The sequence below is a fragment of the Varanus komodoensis genome, unplaced genomic scaffold (genome assembly GCF_004798865.1).
Source record: "Varanus komodoensis strain SLA01 unplaced genomic scaffold, ASM479886v1 scaffold65, whole genome shotgun sequence".
NCBI classification, from domain to species: Eukaryota; Metazoa; Chordata; class Lepidosauria; order Squamata; family Varanidae; genus Varanus; species Varanus komodoensis.
Window position 1 is genome coordinate 1,324,487 of NW_025336284.1, and position 21,431 is coordinate 1,345,917.

Genomic DNA, 21,431 nt, shown 5'->3' on the forward strand with positions numbered 1-21,431 from the left:
GACAGTGTCTGCTCAATCAGCCAAGGCAGGAAATTGTGGAGGGTCACAATAAGTAGAAGATGACTTGACAACATGTCACAACAACCCAGGTTTTGCATATCCAGCAAGCAACATTTTGATTCTTTAAACATCAATGTTTTAGTTTCAATTGGAAACAATAAAAACACTGGTTTTGAACCAAAGAGGCAGAGTGCCAATGAAAAGTTGTATGAACTAGGAACAAGAACATAATTTTAAATAAAAACACTCTTTGCCTTCATTTTGTTTTTGTGCCATACAAAAAGCTTTGTGTCTTGTGAGGAAATTCTGTCCTTTGAAAGGCCATTGTTTGTGTGAATCTTCCCCCTTCAGCTTCCGATTAATGTAACAATAGATTTTCCCATTTTAGCTAGTTCAGGTCACTCAAGACTGAATAAATTGACCTTTCCTCAGTATAACTGTATAACAGTGGGATCAATGGAATCAGCATAGCATTCAATTTCAAGTTTCATCTAGTAGAACACATGACACTGAATCTTTTGCACATATACTTACAGTCAGCATAACAATGGATTTCAGGTTTCAGCTACTAGATCTCTTGAGACTGAATCTTTCCCACATCAACTAATCATCAGCATAATAATGGATTTCCGCTCTACCAGCTGAAACCCCTCTTAACCACTTAACCTCTCCATGTGAGACTAAATCTTTCTCCCACAAATTTGCAATCAGCATGATCTGCTGCTGTTGTTGTTCCATGAAAAGGAACTGGAGACAGCTTGAAAGGTGTTCCTCTCCTTTTTATCCTCCTAGCAACAACCCTGTGAAGTAGATTGGCTGAGTCTGTGAGACTGGCCCAAAGCCACCCAGCCAAATGGAGACTGGAAGCCAAGTCCCCAGGCCAGCACTCTAACCACCACACCATACTGGGTATCATGGAGAAGAGGCTGCTTTCAGGACAGAATATGAAAATAGAAAAGCTTCCTATATGTCCGTTGCATATGCTGTGTCCCTGTGTCACAGAATCATACAATAGCTGTGTATGGGCTAGATGATGAGGAATCATAGTATAGTAGAGTTGGAAGTGGCCATGAAGGTCATCAAGTCCAACCCCCTGCTGTTGCAGGACACCACGTTACACCGTCCCATTCAGATGACCATCCAGTTTCTCCTTGAATGTCCCTAGTGTGGGAGAGCCCCAACCTCTCTAGGAGCTGGTTCCACTGTTGTATTGATCTGACAGCGAGGAAGCTTTTCCTGATGTCCAGCCTGAATCTGGGTTGTCACAGCTTAAATTGATTATTCCGTATCCTACACTCTGGTATCTACACTCTAAGACAGGGGTCCTCAGATATTTTAAACTGGGGGCCAGTTCACTGTCCCTAACACTGCTGTGAATCTAGTTTGAAAAAAATTATGAACGAATTCCTATGCACACTACACATTAAAAATCAACTGAAAAATTAAAAAATGTTTGCTCTGCTCCCTCAGGCTGCAGCAGAAGCCCAAGATGAGGTGGGGAAGAGCATGTCCATATTCAAGGCACATAGCTGCAACACAACCAAGGCACTAAGTATAGTATTTTGCATAATGCAGCTGATGACTGCAACTGGCATTTACAAAGAATGAAGCAAAAATACTAAGGATAAATACTGTTAATGCCACTCTTAGTATTTGAAGCAAGTCAGCCCAGAAAAATTCCCGCAAAACACAATGGCTGTGTTTGGATGCAGAGCTAATGACTACCACATTTTAAGTGCAACCTTGCCAAAACTGGTACTGTCCAGATGAGTTGGACTACAACTTCCATTGGCCATGCTGGTTGGGCATAATGGAAATTAAAGTCCTCACCACCGCCCCGGTTCCGAGGGAGCAGGAAGGGGAGCGGGAGGCTAGAGAGCCGAGCTCGGGGTGGCTCCCCCAGTCAGGAGAGGGCTGCCAGGTTGGAGGTAAGGGCTTCTTTGCAAGGCCAGAGGAGGTGCAGGGGGAAGAAGCATGGCAGTTCCTTCTCTGGGCAAGCCGCAGCTGCCTTGCTGAGTCCGGAGGAAGCCACTTGACAGCAGTGGCTGCTGGCCCAGAGAAGGCCGTGGCAGAGGTGTATGAGCCACAGCCTTCTATGGACAAACCACCGCCGTCGAACAAAACTGTCAGCTGTGGTGACAAACATACATGTTATTTGTTTTATTGACTTATCGTTCCTTTTTTCCCTGCAAGGAGACTCAGGTGCATTTCATAATTCTCTCTCCCTTCTCCAGTTTATCCTCCATTTTATTCTCTTCTCCATTTTATCTTTATTTTAGACTTGTGAAGTAGGCTAGACTGTGAACTAGTGAGTGCCCCAAAATTGCCCAGCACACTTGGCCCAATGGCCAAGCTAGAACTCAAACTCCTAAGTACCAGTCCAACACTCAAACTAGTATGTTTAATTGAAATGTGTGATTTGAAGAAGTAGAAGCAGTAGTATGTAACCTTCTCCAGTGTATGATGGTTTGAGTAGAATAAGAATTCATCTGCCTATGTATATTATTAGTAGCACCAGCAACAGTAGTTCATATTTCACTTTTCAGTAGAATATTCAAAGTAGTTCAGAAAATGAGAATGTAAATAACAAAAATACAATGTAAACAAAAAACAAAGCATAAAGTTATAAAAGAGCAGCAATAAAGCTTAAAATCAAGAGCCATAAAAGCTGAAACCATAAAAACAAACTCAAGAGCAACATTAAAAATGTCTTAAAAGTGACCATTCATTTAGTTGTTTGGTTTTTCTTTCCTTTCCTTTTTAGTGCATCTGAAAAATAGTTTACTTACCAAATAAATTGCAAAGAAAATGGTAGCATCCCAAACACACTGTGCTTCTTATACTCAGTTTTTGTTTTGTGTTGTTTTTTACAATCAGCCACATTTTTGTTATTCTTTCTAAAGATGGCTTTTCAGTTAGAGTTGTATTCATTTTCTGGAGAGCTACTGAAATAAAAATATCAGGAATAGAAATCTAACCTCAAAAAGGGAAGGAGACTAGTGGAGCTCCTGTCAGAAGGTATGCAAACCAAGCTCCCACTGACTCTCACGACCAACTTTTTGACCTCAGGTGGGGTAGGTGCTCTGATGACATCATCATTTAGGAAGGGTCATACAGAGGCAAAACAGTTCTTGATGTATGTATGAATGTATTTATTTATTCAGCTTATATTCTATAGCTAATTAGTCCCAAGGACTCTCTGAACAGTCTTACATCATTTAGGGTGCAATTAGCACCAGGAAATTTAGATTTTTCTCCCAAACAAATAGGTAGGGATGACAATCAATCAGAATCATGAGCTACAATAACACTGTGGCTCAGTAAGATAACATGATAACACTGTGAAGCCATATATTGGAACAATTACAGTTTCCAAATCATTTTAAAATGCCATTCTATGTAAAGTGCATCAGTTTGTAAGATGTGGATGACTCATGTCAGATCCAGCTTCTCTAAGCTTCAGTGGCCTTCTAGGCCCCTTCCAAATGTATGATTCTATGAAAGGAAGTTTGAAGCAGGTAAAGCAGCTGGCAGAGAGTGAGAGCATTTTGTGGTGGTGCAGAAATAACAGCAAAACAGCTGTGGGTTGATCCCTTATCTCTTTCTCAAGCTGTTGCAGATTTGCCAAGCCTGCCTCATGCAGAGCCATGAGCTCTGGGAACAACATGGCAGGGTTGCGTTATTCACAGGTTCATACTTCTGTAGATGTGCATTAGCGAAAACACAAAACATGGAACACAAAACTTGCTGCATCTTTCCCCCATTGCTTTGAATTTTCAAGCTGAGGATATCCATGCTGGGCAATTCTTCCTTTCTGCAACACGTGTGCATCCTGCTCAAGGTATTTCTACACCATTCCAGGAACTGAACCACAAGTTTAGCACACACCTAATTACACACTGCAAAAAACACAACCTATAAAGTAACCATGATATCACTACCCTGAAGAAAAGTGGGAGGTAATAGCAGAAATAGTGTGAGGAATACATAAATCAAGCCTTCTCTTTTCCACCCTCTTATTTTTTTTTAATCATGAAAGCTTAAATTACACTCCAGATACTAGGTTTGTACTTCTACAATTGTGTCTCTGTGATTATTAAGAGTGCTGGTGTATATTGGCTTACTGCAGAAACTCTCTTTATAAAAACAAAATGCATGTTATCATTATAGCAACAGGTAAGCTTGACTTAAAATGGAGCATGTCACTCCCAAAAGGTATCATTCACACACACACACACACACACACACACACATTGAAGATGGGAGTTTTTTATGTCTAACTGGGTCTGAGTCATATACTGCATGGATGCAGCCCTATTTGATGGTGTCACTGTGTATTAAGCTTCCTGTGCAATGTGACATCATAACTTGTTTACATCTTAACATGCACATTACATATATTACAACAGCATGCTGAACTGAAGCACAGCCATTTTTCTTCTGTGAGTTGTTAAACAACACACAAAGCAGCCGAATGCCTGTGGCGACAGGTAAATAAATTTGAAACCCATCACCCAGATCCAAGGAGATGTCATAAACCTTTCATGTAATTTGGTGGAATGTGTAACAAACTGTAGCCTTTGATCAAGACAGAAGGATCAGAAGAACAGAAGCTATTCTACAGAGGATTTAACTCATTGTGATTGAAGATAAAGAAAAGGAAAAAAATCTTAGTGAAAGATACCAGAGGGCAGAATTAGTGTGTCCTCAAACAGACAAAAATCACACAGCAGCAGCAGATGTAACAAGAGGATGTTTTTCTTTCCTAGCATTAACTGTTGGCAAACATATATCACCATCTTATTTTCTTTTCAAAATGATGTTACACCAATTTCAGAGATGGTGTTGGATATTTTCTGATGTCCTTGGATTGAATTTACAGTTCTTTCCTTTGCATTACCTGGTTTGCAAATAATGATGTAAACTGTAAATACTGATGTGATTTGTTAAACTCTTTCTTGTTATGACTGAAGCCATCTGCACAGAAACCATTCTTAGCTAAGAATCTGCAAAACAAAAATGGCAGTTTTGGTTTGTTGTTGGCTTATTAAGACTGGCTTGTTTAAACCATGGATTGTTGTGATATCTAAACCCAAAATACTGGCTTACCCTTGACTTGGTTGCACTGCTGTTTTACCTGAAACAGAGGTGCCCAAAAAGAGCAGCCTGAAAATGAAACCACAGTAAAGGTTTGCAAAACTTGCAGAAGAGAAGTGCAGCAGAAACAGGGAAACAAGGTATTTTTATGAACTAAAGGTTACAAACAAAACATTTGATAGTGCTTTAAACTAAAGATGTCATCTCACTTAACATGCTTCTGATTTTCAGTTTTGAACAGAAACCTGTTTTGTATCCTTGCAGCCTAGTTCCATGAATAAAAGTCTGCCAGTGCCCGCAGCAGAATGGCAGCATCTTACTTTTCCTTAATTCTTCTTACCAAGTCTTCTTACCAATTCTTACAAGGACCAAATACAATGTGAAGTGAGAGAAAGAGAACAATTTTAATACTGCAATCCCATCTTCTCTGAGAGGATACCCTGAAGATGATGATGATGATGATGATGATGATGATTATAACATTTCTATGCCGCCCCTTGTCGAAACCTCATAGGATGTATCAGAATTTTCCTTTCAAAGGGGTGTGGGGAGTGAGAGAGGTCCATCCACAGATGGGGAGACCCAATTGCATGGAAATATCCAAAGAAGGTTCTTCTACAACAGCAAAAGTGGGGGGGGGGGGGGGGAAGAAGTGTTCCAAGAGAAGTTGTGATCCTGATCCAGAACTCTTCTGGTCTTCTAACATGCTTGTAAACTAATGGCAATTTTTTAATCAACCCATGAAATGGCATTCAAGGAAGGAAGGAAGGAAGGAAGGAAGGAAGGAAGGAAGGAAGGAAGGAAGGAAGGAAGGAAGGAAGGGGGGCTGGCAGGTGGGTGGACAGGTAGGAAGATGGACTGAGGAGGGAAGAAAAGGCAGTTCATCCACATGCAGAGTATTCCGTAAAAATGTGGGAGGATGTGAAGATATAGCTTAATGGTTGTTGTTGTTGTTAGTTGCAAAGTAGTGTCCGACCCATTGCGACCCCATGGAAAACATTCCTCCAGGCCTTCCCGTCCTCCACCATACCCAAGAGTCCACTCAAGCTCACACCAACTGCTTCAGTGACTCCATCTAGCCACCTCATTCTCTGCCATCCCCTTCTTCTTTTGCCACCTATTGTTCCCAGCATTAGGCTTTTCTCCAGGGAGTCCTTCCTTCTCACTAGGTGGCCAAAGTATTTGAGTTTCGTCTTCAGGATCTGGCCTTCTAAAGAGCAGTCTGGGTTGATCTCCTCTAGCACTGACCGGTTTGATCGCCTTGCAGTCCAAGGGACTCGCAGAAGTCTCCTCCAGCACCACAATTCAAAAGCCTCAATCCTTTGGCGCTCAGCCTTCCTTATGGTCCAGCTTTCACAGCCATACATTGCAACTGGGAAAACCATAGCCTTGACTGTAAGCACTTTTGTTGGCAGGGTGATGTCTCTGCCTTTTAGTATGCTGTCTAGATTTGCCATGGCTTTCCTGCCCAGGAGAAAGCGTCTTTTAATTTCTTGGCTGCAGTCCCCTTGGAGCCCAGGAAAATAAAATCTGTCACTACCTCCACCTCTTCCCCATCTATTTGCCAGGAAGTGAGAGGACCGGATGCCATGATCTTAGTTTTCTTAATGTTGAAAACTAAGTTTCAAGTTGAGTTTCAAGCCAACTTTTGCACTCTCCTTCACCCGCATCAAGAGGCTCTTTAGCTCCTCTTCACTTTCTGCCATGAGAGTGGTATCATCTGCATACCTGAAGTTGTTGATATTTCTCCCCACAATCTTAATTCCAACTGTGATTCATCCAGCCCCGCCTTTCTCATGATGTGCTCCGCATATAAGTTAAATAGGCAGGGCAACAGTATACAGCCTTGCCGAACTCCTTTCTCAATTTTGAACCAATCAGTGATTCCGTGTCCAGTTCTCACTGTTGCTTCTTGACCCGCATATAGGTTTCTCAAGAGACAAATAAGATGGTCTGGTATTCCCATCTCTTTAAGAACTTGCCACAATTTGTTGTGATCCACACAATCAAAGGCTTTAGCATAGTCAATGAAGCAGAAGTAGATGTTTTTCTGGAACTCCCTAGCTTTCTCCATGATCCAGCATATGTTGGCAATTTGATCTCCAGTTCCTCTGCCTCTTCGAAATCCTGCCTGTACTTCTGGTAGTTCGCAGTCCACATACTGCTGGAGCCTAGCTTGTAGGATTTTGAGCATCACTTTGCTAGCGTGTGAAATGAGTGCAATGGTGCGGTAGTTTGAACATTCTTTGGCATTGCCCTTCTTTGGGATGGGAATGTAAACTGACCTTTTCCAATCCTGTGACCACTGTTGAGTTTTCCGAATTTGCTGGTATATTGAGTGTAGCACTTTTACTGCATTGTCTTTTAAGATTTTGAATAGCTCAGCTGGAATTCTGTCACCTCCACTAGCTTTGTTGCTGCTCAGACTTCCTAAGTCCCATTTGACTTCACATTCCAGGATGTCCGGTTCGAGGTCAATGACCACCCCATTGTGGTTATCAGGGACATTAAGCTCTTTCTTGTATAGTTCTTCTGTGTAATCTTGTCACCTCTTTTTAATCTCTTCTGCCTCTGTTAGGTCCCTGCCATTTTGGTCCTTTATCATGCTCATCTTTGCATGAAACGTTCCCTTCATATCTCCAATTTTCTTGAGGAGTTCTCTGGTTCTCTCTATTCTATTGTTTTCTTCTATTTCTTTGCACTGTTCATTTAAGAAGGCATTCTTATCTCTTCTAGCTATTCTCTGGAATTCTGCATTCAATAGGGTGTATCTTTCCCTTTTTCCCTTGCCTTTCGCTTCCCTTCTTTCCTCAGCTATTTGTAAAGCTTCCTCAGACAGCCATTTTGCTTTCCTGCATTTCTTTTTCTTTGGGATGGCTTTTGTTGCTACTTCTTGTACAATGTTTCGAACCTCCGTCCATAGTTCTTCAGGCACTCTGTCACATCTAATTCCTTAAATCTATTTGTCACCTCCACTGTATATTCATCAGGGATATGATTTAGGTCAAACCTGAGTGGCCTAGTGCTTTCCCTTATTTTCTGCAGTATAAGCCTAAATTTTGCAACAGGAAGCTCATTATCTGAGCCACAGTCAGCTCCTTGTCCAGTTTTTACTGACTGCATAGAGCTTCTCCATCTTTGGCTGCAGAGCACATAGTCAATCTGATTTCTCTTTTGACCGTCTGGTGATGTCCATGTGTAGAGTCATCTCTTGGGTTGTTGGAAAAGAGTGTTTGCTATGACCAGCTTGTTCTCTTGACAAAATTCTACGAGCCTGTGCCCTGCTTCATTTTGTACTCCAAGGGCAAACTTGCCTGTTATTCCAGTTACCTTTTGGCTTCCTACTTTAGCATTCCAATCCCCAATGATGATAAGGACATCATTTTGGTGTTAATTCTCGAAGGTGTTGTAGGCCTTCATAGAACTGGTCAACTCTAGCCTCTTCAGCACCAGTGGTTGGGGCATAGACTTGGGCTATTGTGATATTGAATGGTTCGCCTTGGATTCATACTGAGATCATTCTGTCATTTTGGAGGTTTTATCCCAGTACTGCTTTTCCTACTCTTTTATTGACTGTGAAGGCTACTCCATTTCTTCTGAGGGATTTTTGCCCACAGTAGTATACCTGATGGTCATCTCAATTAAATTCACCCATTCCTGTCCATTTTAGTTCACTGATTCCTAAGATGTCGATGTTCAGTCTTTTCATTTACTGTTTGACCACATCCAGCTTGCCTTGATTCATGGATCTTACATTTCAGGTTCCTATGGAGTATAGATCTTTGCAGCATCTGACTTTCCTTACACCTCCAGATACATCAGCAAGTGAGTGTCCTTTCGGCTTTCACCCAGTCGCTTCATTCTTTGGCGCTACTAGTACTAGCCCTCCACTCTTCCCCAGTAGCATATTGGACACCTTTCGACCTCAGGGGCTCATCTTCCGGCATCATATCTTTTTGTCTTTTGGTACTGTCCAAGGGGTTTTCATGGCAAAGATACTGGAGTGGGTTGCCATTTCCTTCTCCAGTGGATCACGTTTTGTCAGAGCTCTCTGCTATAACCTGTCCATCTTGGGTGGCCCTGCATAGCATAGCTCATAGCTTCATTGAGCTATGCAAGTCCCTTCACCACGACAAGGCAGTGTAAAACAGTAATAGAGATTAGATAAGACTAAAATGCATCTTAGCATGTATACCAATTCCCTTTTAATTCTACTTTCCAACATGAAGTGACTATGTGCATTACAATGAGAAAATTCCCTCAGTCAATGAAATTCCTAAGTTTATGTTGAAAGGCATTTAATTATTTCCATAATTCAACTGCAATAGATGTTGGGCTTTTGGAAAAGCTTGCACCAATAAAAATGACATTAATGCCCAACAAATGTGGGCTTCTATCATTTCTACCTCTCCTGGGTTGATTCCAGTCTATAAAATATTTTTTGGCAACTCTGATTAATAGCTGCAATCATTTTAGCTACCATTTGTACCTCACCCTATGGAGAAGTAGGGGAAAGTCTATATGCCAGTTTTTCATTGGAAAAGTCACTGATTCTTTCTCATACAGAGCCTCATGAAGATGGTGACACTTTTATTTCTATTCCAAACTAGTGTGAGATATCACAAGACACACATTTTTCCATGGATGCTCATAGCTTTTGTCTAAGGAAAAAAATGAAAACTCAAAATATGCTTCTCTAATGGAATTCAGAATTGCCTAACCATTTACCACAACAAAGAGAGAATGAATTTGCTATAAAGCTTGAATGGTTTTGGAGCACATGTTTATTATCTGAGTTTGCCTCCTGGGAAAAAAGCAATTTACAAAATCTAGCTGCAAAAGAAACCCTGTGCCCTCTGAGGAGAATAGGATGTCTTCCATTGACTGCAAAGGCAAAATGAAGGTTTAATCTGAATTTTGTCTGGCTTGGAATGAACCTAGCAGTGTGAAGTGTACAATCTCCATTCAGAATCTGATTTACAGCAAATCACATACTAGCAGAAGAGAAGGGTTTGTCTTTTGGTTGCTTCACATACTCAGTGTTGATAAACTGCATCTCCTTAATCAAGTTAAATGAGATGAAACAAAGTGAGAATACTATTGATTTTTGGAAAATCCACAGGCTGCATATTCCCACTTTCCTGGTGTCGGGGTGGCTGTGCACTTGCCTTTTTCTGTGAAGACACTAGTATTAATGAGATTGCTGAGGCAACAGGTTCTCTGAAAGATACCTCAAAAATGTGTTTCTCATATAAAATGATAGCTATTGGCAATAGCTAATGAACCTCTTTTAAGACCACAGCTACTCACACAAATAAGAAGTGCAGATTTACAAGTGCAATTTCTCTCATCTTTTGATTGCATGCATGACTCCCAACATAGTCAAGAGGACGGATTATGTAAGTCAATAGTATAGCTTTGAACCTTCATAAAGCTTGAATCTAGATGAAACCACGGATAAGAAAATCACATATCTCATCACATATTAAAAAGTCTGAATTTAGGGATGTTAGCTTAACCTTTCCCAGTGGAAGAAATATGGACAAGTATTTTTATTTGAGCTTTTGAGCTGTCTTTGTGAAGTACAGATGTTACTGAATTATAACTCCCCTCATTGAACATGAACCATGCCTTTGGAGCTTATGGAAGCTGGAGGCCAGCAACATCTGGAGAAGTACAGATTCCCTCTCCTGCCTTGCAGATTTCTGAACTGTAACCATTTGCTTCTGTTTCCCTTCCCATTTCTGCATGCTGTTACTCCTCTCTTAAAGTCTAGAGTAATGGATGTTCAATTTTAACAAAAACAAAACAAAACAGTAACTTCTTTCTTAATTTGAATAGAGTTGTAAGTACTGACGAACCAAAATTAATCCCAAGGTTTAAAGTAAATTAAAAATAAACCACTCTGAAAATCATATAAACTAAAGATGACAAATAACCTTTGCCAAGCATGACCCAAAACAATATGAAAGTCCTTCATAGTAAAGGCATATTTCCCTGAATTCCAGGAACAATCTTGGTGAAGAAAGGACAGGTTTCTTTCCAGACTATCCAACTTCCAACTATCCAGCTGAATACTACATGCACTTCTGAAAGCCAGATTGGTCATCTGGTTGCAGTTAATATCATGTGCTTTATTTGTATTTGTTCAGGTAGTCTAGATGATGTTGTCTTCATACTGTTATCCTCCCCTATTTTCTGAACACTCTCTTTCAGTGCACAACTATCTGTTAAGGAAGGACGGACAAAGTAGCTGGACTCTGTCTTTTGACTGATAGTGCAAGGATCCGTCTCTGTACCCTTCCTTCCATTTCAAAGTGCATTCAAGTACTTCCCCTGGTCTCTCAACACAACATCCCAGTTTAACTTAGGCAGAGGAAATTTTCCAAAATATTTTGGAGGAGGTATAGAATAGACCAAAGTTCCTCTTACTCTTGCATAGTTAATGTGTATGTGTGAACAAATCTGACAACAGCAGAACTGAACTGATTCCCAGCATGGGTGCCCCTTGAGTGGTCTGGATTGAGCCTTGAATCAAGCTCAGTCATCAGCTACTTAAATGACTACCTTCTTCCATAGTTGTCTGCCCACACTTTGAGGTCATCAACAAAATCCCTACTTACCTATCACTTGCCAAGGGCAAAAAGGCTGGTGAATACAAAGGAGGGGTTCTTTTCTGGGGTAGCTGCACATGTCTGGAATCAATTTTCATCAGAGGTCCATCAGGTCCCTCCTTTGCAGGTCTTCAGGAAAGCTTGATAGATCCACATGCGTATGTTGGCTTTCCTTTAATTCTGAGACATCGGCTTTTTTTTTTTTTTTCCGGTAAGTTTTGTTTTATTAGAAATCTCAGTTTCATCATGGAATGAGAAATGTATGCACTTGGTGTATTATTGATCATGTGTGCTTCCTTGTCATCATACATGTTTCTCGGTGCCTCCTGTTTTTAATAGGTTTCAGACCAAAGCTATCTATCAGCACTATTGGTGCCTGTGAAGTCCCACAATTACCCTAAGCATGAAGAGAGAAAAATATACTGTCTTCTACAACCATAAAAGATATTCATGCAACTAACTGTGATGGAAGGCAGCAAATCAGCCATGGAGTTTCAGTCTGTCTGAAATTTCACAAACAAACTCTCTTCAGCAGCCAAGTGTTTTTCTCTTGTTTTATTTATTTGATATGAGTGACATAAAAACTGCACTTCTCAAAAACAGGTTTTGAAAGAACGGAGAAATCTTGGATGTTGCTCCTTCAGGCAACATGTCTTCCTTACTGTCAGCTGTCTGGAAACTCAAAATCATAACACGAGATATTGTAATTCCCTTAGACCTCTCTTTTTACAAAATCATAATGACAGGTTGTTAGACTATTGGTTAACTCTGATTTCCCTTTACAACTGTCTTCTTTATTCCTTGCTCATGTAAAGCAGACTGAGGACAGCATTACAAATGTATCATCATTTCCAAAAGTCCAACAAGCAGTTGAAGGTATATGAAGTTTTAGGATTTTTGCTTCTCGTTTGGGATTATTTTGAAAATTTGAAAGGATCTTTTTGTTTATTGAAAAAAGAGCAAGGATGCTGGACTAGAACTGGGTTCAATGAACTGGGTGCTCTTCAGCAAGTAATACACTTTAGACTAATCTACCTTGTGACATTGTTTTCAGGACAAAATAGAAAAAGAAAAAAAAAACCAAATCGAAAGTATTCCATTCCAACTTCCTTGAAAGAATGATGAGATTTAAATGCACTGAATTTGAAAAGAAAAGGGGAGCACTTCTGAAAGACAGATGATGTACAAATGCTTTGTTCCTGGTAAGCTTAGTCTTTAACTGATACTTTAACAGAATAAAGTTTAATAAAAAATCATCATAAATAGAACAGCTATTAGGAATTAAAAGTATGACCCTGAGTGCCTTACAGCTCACTCTTGACTAGGCTGTGACTAGGATGTCATTGCACATTCCCAGCCCGCCAGTCTCTTCCAAATTCAAACAAAAGCTACTAATGGCTAAAACTGTTAAAATGTTCCTCTGACTAGAACCTTTGGGACCTAGCTGTGCTGGGATCATCCTAGTAAAAAATATAGTTTATATTTTGAATTAAAAAAATATTTGCTTCCCTTCCTACACCACCTCCAAAGTCCACTCTTTTGTTCTCATCCAGGCACCACTTATGGGAACAAAGAGGAAACCTCAGGATACTGCTGACTAAATCTGCAGACCATACTGAAGTGGGGGCTGTGGCCACAACTGAGGAGCAGGTGGTCTGGATCCAGAAGGATCTGGGCAGGCTGTGGGAAGTGGGCAGGAGACCACAGGATGGCATTCAATGTGGGTGAGTGCAAGGTGGAAAGCAGCACTTGTGAAAGGGATCTCAGGATACTTGTCAAGAGAAGGTTGAACATGAGCCAGCAGTGTGACATGGCAGTTAAAAAGGCAAATGACACACTTGGATGCATAGCCAAAATAATGGCTTCCAGATCTAGGAGGTGTTGATACCACTCTACATGACCCTGGTGTGTCCACAACTTGAATACTGCATCTCGTTCTCGGCTTCACATTATAGAGGAGAAATAATTAGGTTAAAATTGGTTCAGTGCAGGGTCACTAGAAGGGTATCTGGGTTGGGAGGGATGGAATATGAGGAGAGATTGAGGAAACCTGGTCTTTTCAGCCTGGAGAAGGAGACTCAGAGAGGATCTTTTAGTGACTTATAGGTATGAGAAGGGATGTGATGTGGAAGAGGGTTGTGACCTGTTCCTCCCTGCAGTGGCGGGCAGGATGTGTTCCAATGGGGCTCCAGGTTGGAGGTCAGGAAGTACATCCTGACAAACCCCTAGGATATGGAATAGGCTTCCAAGGGAGGTGGTTGAGGCCCAATCAGTGAGGGTGTTCAAGAAAAGATTGGACAACCACATGTTGGGGATTACATGAGTGGAGTCGGGTGGACTCATTTCCCTGGGAGGTAGTTAATAACTGAGGGGTAGTCAATATTGACTGTGTGATTATGTTAATATTGGGGAAACACTTTTGCATATAGAAACAAGTATGTATGTATGTATTAGGTTTTTTTAAAAGCTGCTCAATTAGCCACACGACTCCCTGGGTGGGTTACACACAATAAAACCAATAGAACTATATAAAATTAAAAACACAATCAATGCTAATCAAACAAAAATGCTAATCAAACAAAAATAAAAGCACACCCATATGACATTCTTAATTTAATGGAACCTATGATTACATAAAAGGGATAACCACACTCTATATTAAAGTATACCTCCGTTAAAACCAGATTAACAATTAAAATACCAGTAAAATAAAAAGATCTTTGCCTGGCACCAAAAATAATATAAAAAGGGCACCAGACAAACCTCTCAGGGGAGCGTGTTCAAAATCAGAGTTCCAGTCCTGCAAAGGCCCTTATTCTTATAGTCACCCTGCAACTCTCGTATATGACTCTGGTGCACCCACAACTGGAATATTGTGTTTGGTTCTGGGCTCCACATTACATTAACTATACAGCCAGGTTAGAGTCAGTGCAGCGTAGGGCCACAAGGATGGTGGCCGGATTGCAGGAAAAGCCATATGAGGTAAGACTGAGGGAACTAGGTCTTTTCAGCCTGGAGAAGAGGAGACTCTAAGGGGATCTGTTGGTGGCAAATGAGTACTTGAGTGGGGTCTCACACAGACGTGGGTAGAGACCTGTTCTCCCCTGAAGAGGAGGGCAGGACACGGTCCAATAGAGCCAAGCTCAAGGAACCAAGGTTCAATTTGGATGTTAGGAAGTACTTCCTGACAGTTAAGACCGTTAGGGTATAGAATGGGCTTCCACAGGAGGTGGTTGAAGCCCCATCAGTGAGCATGTTCAAGGATAGGTTGGACATGCACATGGTAGGCATGTCATGATCAGAGTTGGCTGGAGCTGGGGGTCAGACTAGATGGCCCAGGAGACCCCTTCTGACTTGCTCAGTTTCTATGTTTCTATGTTCTACTCACTGAGAAGAGTGCTTCTTCAGAAGGGCCTCATATGAAACATTTCCATTTCCCCTGCAAACCGGCCACCAACCTTGTGGCCCTATGCTGCACTGACTCTAACCTGGCCCAAAACTGAGCACAATACTCCAGTTGTGGGTGCACCAGACTCATATAGAGTGGTACTAATACCTCTCTCAATCTAGAAGCCACACTTCTGGCTATGCAACCAAGGGTGGCGTTCACCCTCTTGACCACTGCATCACTCTGCTGACTCATGTTTAGCCTGCAGTCAACCAGTACCCCAAGGTCCCTTTCACAATTGCTGCTCTCTAACTACTTGTCACCTAACCTGTACTGACACCTATTCCTATGCCCCAAGTGCAAGACCTTGCACTTATCCACATTGAACGCCATCCTGTTGTCTCCTGCCCACTTCCATAGTCTGTCCAGATCCTTTTGGATCTGGAGTACCTGCTCCTCAGTTGTGACCACTGCTCCAGTTTTAGTGTCGTCTGCGAATTTGATCAGCAGACTGTTCACCCCTTCTTCCATGTCGTTAATGAAAAGATTAAACAGGATCGGCCCCAGGACAGAGCCCTGGGGGACCTCGCTTGTCACTGGCCAGCATCCCGATGATTCCCTGCTAATGCTTACCTTCTGCTTTCGGTCAGTCAACCATGCCCTAATCCACCAGACAGTGCTTTGGTGTATCCCAAAACTCCTCAGTTTCTCCACCAGGATATCATGGGGCACTTTGTCAAAGGCCTTGCTGAAATCCAGGTATACCACATCCACTGCATCCCCTCCATCTAGCCATCTCGAAACCTTGTCATAGAATTCCACAAGGTTTGTCTGGAAGGACCTGTTTTTGTGGAAGCCGTGTTGTGTGGCTGTCAGCCTCCCTTCCCTATCTAGCATCACTAGATCTCTCTCTCTATTATGAGCCTTTCCATTGTTTTTCTACAATGGACATAAGGCTAACATGTCTGTAATTCCCCATGTCCCTTCTACTACCCTTTTTGAAAATTGGGACCACTGATGCCACCCTCCAGTCCTCTGGAACTTCACCCATTCTCCATGAGTCCTCAAAAATGGAGACCAGTGGGCATGAGAGAACCCCTGCCAACTCTCTAAATACTCTTGGGTGTAACCTGTCAGGGCCTGGAGCCTTTGTAATGTCCAATGCCCTGAGGAGCCCCTTGACTTCTAGTGGGGTGACTCTAATCTGTGCCCTGGCCTCATCTAATCTCCTATGCAGATCTTCCCCATCCTGCTTTGGGGAGAACACAGAGCCAAAATAGTCATTTAGCATCTGTGCCTGTTCCCTCATGTCAGTCACTGGATCTCCTTCCTCCTTATTTAGTGGTCCCACCACTTGTCTCCCCTTTCTCTTCCTATTTACATGCTGAAAGAAGCCCTTTTTGTTGCTGAAGTATATGCTGAAGTAACCCACAGATTACAACCTGGAACATGTGGTTTTTGGCAGCCATTTGTAAAATTTGACAGGTATTGTTCATAATGAGTATAAATTTTAATGGCTGCCTTTTTTAATACAATGTGCATCATCATCTGTTTAGACTCTGGATTTTACATCTAGATTTTGATATTGTTTCTTTGATTGTGCTTGCCATGTATTAAAATAATTAATAAATGAATTGATTGGTACCTTTGCTCAAACCATTGAGGGCTTTAAACACTAATGTTGATACCATGAATTTGGACCAGACCTCAGTTGAAAACCAGCAATAATCCTCCAGCACCACCTTTTGGACATGACTGGTCAAGTAGGGCAAAACAGAGCCTCTTATTCCCAACTCAACCAACCTGTCAAGAAGGATACCATGGTCGATGGTCTTAAAAGCCACTGAGAGGTCCAGAAGAACCAAAGGGGTCACACCTCCTCTGTCTTTTTGTTTTTTGCCAAAAATTATCCCAGATATAACAATAACAATAAAAATTTACTATTATTTAATTTGCTTTTGGATTCAGTTCTCTATTGCCAATTAAGACAAAATCCAGGACTCACCTGAATCCACTGGCAGATTTGCAGATCACAATCAGCAAGGAAATTCCACGTTTTGAAAAAATCATCAGTTCCACCTTTTGACCATTTTTCTATTTGCTCAATTTATATTTGAGCATTATACATAATATAAATATTATGCAACTCATTGTGCACTGAGTTAAAAGCTTTCTTTGGTTTGATTAGTACACCTACAGTACTCTGTGTGTCTCAATTTATGGTTCAAAAATTATAAACTTGACTTCTTCAGCTTCAAATGTGATATTACTTTTGTAAGGGAACAAACATAAATTAAACATTTTCTAGGAGTGTATGGCTGGGAACTGGTTGGGACTCTAACTGGGTAGAAAGGGTTGGGAACTGCTGGTCTAGGGACTCTAATCTTGTTGCCTTAATACAACAAACAAACAGAAGAGAAATTGTGCAAAGAATACCAAAATATATTCAAGTCTATAGTGTTTTGGAAATGCATTTTCCTTTTTCAGGAACAATTTAAAAATGTATTTAGAAAAATGAAACTACACATATAAGTAATAGTTCAGTTAACTAATTTAACCTCGACAATTTTTCAGTTAGGAATAAAATAGATTTTTAATGTAAAGAAACCCTATCTCATTAGAATCAAATCAAACTCATGCAAAATTCTGAATTATTTTAATTCCAGACTAAAAGTTCTAAAAGAAGGAAAAGAATGATTTCCACCTTCCTACAAAAGTGAACTCTTTTGCTCTTTTATTAACATGAATACAGGAGATATACTCTAGCAGTTATTATTCTCGCAAGAAAAGGTCATTTGTTTATTTTTAATATTTTGAAAAGTCTCTGCTTTTCATTTTCAGGGTATATTTATTGTTCACATAATTCCTGACTGCCCCAAAGGAAGACAACATTGTTTCTGAAGCATTCTGGCTTGATTAAATTGTACCTTCCAAGAACAGCTATTTTCCTGCACAAAGGTGAGACTTGAAACATGGAAATATTGAATCACAATTCAGTCTCTAATCCAGTTTGCTACAATGCCCTTGAATAGATGCAATATTAAGAAACAGTGTTAAAAGCCAAATAATCCCTGAATCAGAGAGGAATATATCCTTTCAGCTGTTAATGGAAATAGTGTATATGTATTACATTTGTCAAACATGTTCAATGTTTGCATATAGGAAAGCCACTTGTTTGGCATAATGTTTTAGAAAAAAGAAACAAATTGAGTCAGAAACAGGCTCCTAGGACACGTAGTCTGACCCCTGGTTCCAGCCAGCTCTGCTCATGTGGTTGCCCAGTCTTTCCTTGAACACCCTCACTGATGGGGCCTCCTCCACCTCGCTTGGTAGCCCAACTCATATCCTAGGGGTCCTAACCATCAGGAAGCACTTCTTGACATCCAACCTGAAGCCTGATTTCTTGAGCTTTGCCCTGTTGCAACATGTCCTGCCCTCCACTGCAGGGAAGAAAACAGCACGGTCCTCTTTCACATGACATTCCCTCACATACCTATAAGATACTCAAAGATCCCCTCAGAGTTTCCTCTTCTCCAAGCTGGAAAGACCCATTTCCCTCAATCTCTCCTCATATTTCATCCCTCCCAACCAGGGTACCATTCTTGTGACCCTGTGCTGAACTGATAATGACCTAGCTACTTCCCTCCTACAATCTGGCAGACAAAACCAGATGCAGTACCACAGTTGTGGGCACACCAGAGTCATGTAGAACGGTATCGACATTTCCCTAGATCTGGGAGTTTTGGCTATACGTCCAAGGGTGGCATTTAGAAATATAGAAAGATAGAAACAGTGAGTCAGAAGGGGTCTCCCGGGCCATCTAGTCTGACCTCCGGCACCAGCCGACTCCGCTCACGACATGCCCACCATGTGCACGTCCAGCCTATCCTTGAACACCCGCACCGATGGGGCCTCAATGACCTCCTGTTGAAGCCCATTCCACACCCTCGGGGTCCTGACTGTCAGGAAGTGCTTCCTGGCATCCAAATGGAACCTTGGCTCCCTGAGATTTGCTCCGTTGGAGCGCGTCCTGCCTTCCTCTGCAGGGGAGAACAGGTCTCATTTGCCTTCTTAACCACTGCATGACACTGTTGCCTCATGTTCAACTTTCACTTGACAAGTAACCTGAGATCCCTTTCACAGGTGCTGCTTTTCAGCCACTTGTCCCCTATCCTGTACCCATGACACCTATTCCTGTGTCCCAAGTGCAAGACCTTGCACTTGGCCACATTGAACGCCATCCTGTTGTCCCCTACCCACTTCCACAGCTTTCCCAGATCCTTCTGGATCTGGACCACCTGCTCCTCGGTTGTCACCCCCACCCCCACTATGGCATGAATTTAATCAGCAGTCTGGTTATCCCTTCATCCAAGTCACTGATAAAGAGGTTGAACAACCTCATCTAGCACTCCAGATATATCTCCCCCAGCACACTTCCAGGAGAACACAGGAGCAAAATAATCATTCAACAGCAAAATAATCATTTAACAGCAATTTTACAACATTTTGGATCCACTAGTAAAGTGGAAGTGAATCTAAACAGTCTTCCTTCCATGCCACACAATTTGAAATCAAGTTTGACAAAGCTCTTTAATGTACATTGCCAAATAGATGTATTGCTGTGTTTGAAATCTTGAGAATATACATAGAGGAAAATATGGACTTCCGTAATGTGACTTTGCATCAGTGTATAAACAAATGCAAGAATGATTTGTCACATACACACACACGAGAACGCATGATGTTATTTAGTGATCATTTTGTCGACACGAAAATTAACCGACTCTCCTTGCTGTGATGGATTTACACCAAACCAATACTGAAACGCAGTAATAAGTTTGTGATTACTGATTAAACATTTCAAACTATTATGAGCTTCCCTGGCATAATGAACTAAAACAAGAGCTTGCTTCACAATCTGGCTTCTAGTGTATAGGAGAAACACTTGATAAAATAATGCCCCAAAACAAATTAAAAACAAGTCCCTTCTAAAAACTGCATGGATGAGATAGGGTTAGCTCACACATTGTCTTCTTAATGTGAGAACCTGCACTCATGGTGGCTTTCTTTTCCAACAGTTAATGCACAGAGCATCAAGTATCTGCCTTCTTTTAGCCCTAGCCTTTGCCTTACCCACTGGGTAAAGCCTCTGGCATTGGTGCACTCACCTCCCTTGCAACACCTAGGTTTTCTGCAATAGAGGAGAAAAAACCTAAAGGACTGCCCAAATTCCGTGTTATTAGTCTTTCAGTTTGGAATTTCCCTCCTGAAATTCAACATATTCGTCCATCTCTTTATCCCACATTAGCATTGTGTGCTTGGCAATGGCATGGTTGCTACATTAATCAAGGATTTTTCTCCTTCCTATTAGTGTAACAGTGACCCCAGGTACATCACCAACTCATCACATTTACTCATCACAGGACAACTGACATCCTTCCACCCCTTCAAATTTCTTTCAGCCATCTTCCACGCTGTAAAATCAAAATCAGACTTCACACTCCACTACAGGTACTGCCAGAGGTGGTAGTGGTGGGGAGCAGATCACAATCCACCTAGACATATTAAGAACTAGGAATGCAAGCATGCCTTATTTGACACTCCAAGCACGAGTGTGAATGCAAGCGTGTGTCCCCTGGAAAAGTTCGTAAATTGCCAAACATGCGCTTGTGTCCATCTCATTCTAAATTCTGTATATCCTTGGTAGAAAGGCTTGTTTGTGAACAAATGACCTGGACTGCACTTCTGTACATTTCATGGCCTACTTGCCACACTGCTTGCCATTCATTTTATCTATACTCAATTCCAGATTTCAAGAGCAAGCTTCTGACTAACGTCATTTGCCATTGTTTACCAGGCTACCTTCTGACAACCATTGTCTCCAGTTCTTCCTTGTCATCCTTGGTACATTTTGCTTTCTTGGCAAGTATTGAGCAAGTGGCATCTTTTGTTCTTCCTTCCTTCCTTCCTTCCTTCCTTCCTTCCTTCCTTCCTTCCTTCCTTCCTTCCTTCTACCACTGTTGTCTGAGAGAGAGAGAGAGCCAGATTGCACTGGTGAAGAGGAAAGGCCTAATCAAAGCAGTCTTACCAGTGAGCCCTGTTGGGGTATGGCTTTTTAGCAAGCATCTGACCAAGCCTATATTTGACTTCAGTTGTGAGTGTGCACACCTGCACCAGACGTGTGTCTGCCAACTCAGGATTACATTGCATACATCTACTGAAAGCAGATATTTTTGTTGTGAATGTATGCTATCCTAAGGTATGTACCTTTCTCCCTATAATATGACTTATCAGGCTGTATTAAGGATACTAGGTGGATTGGTTAGCTCTTA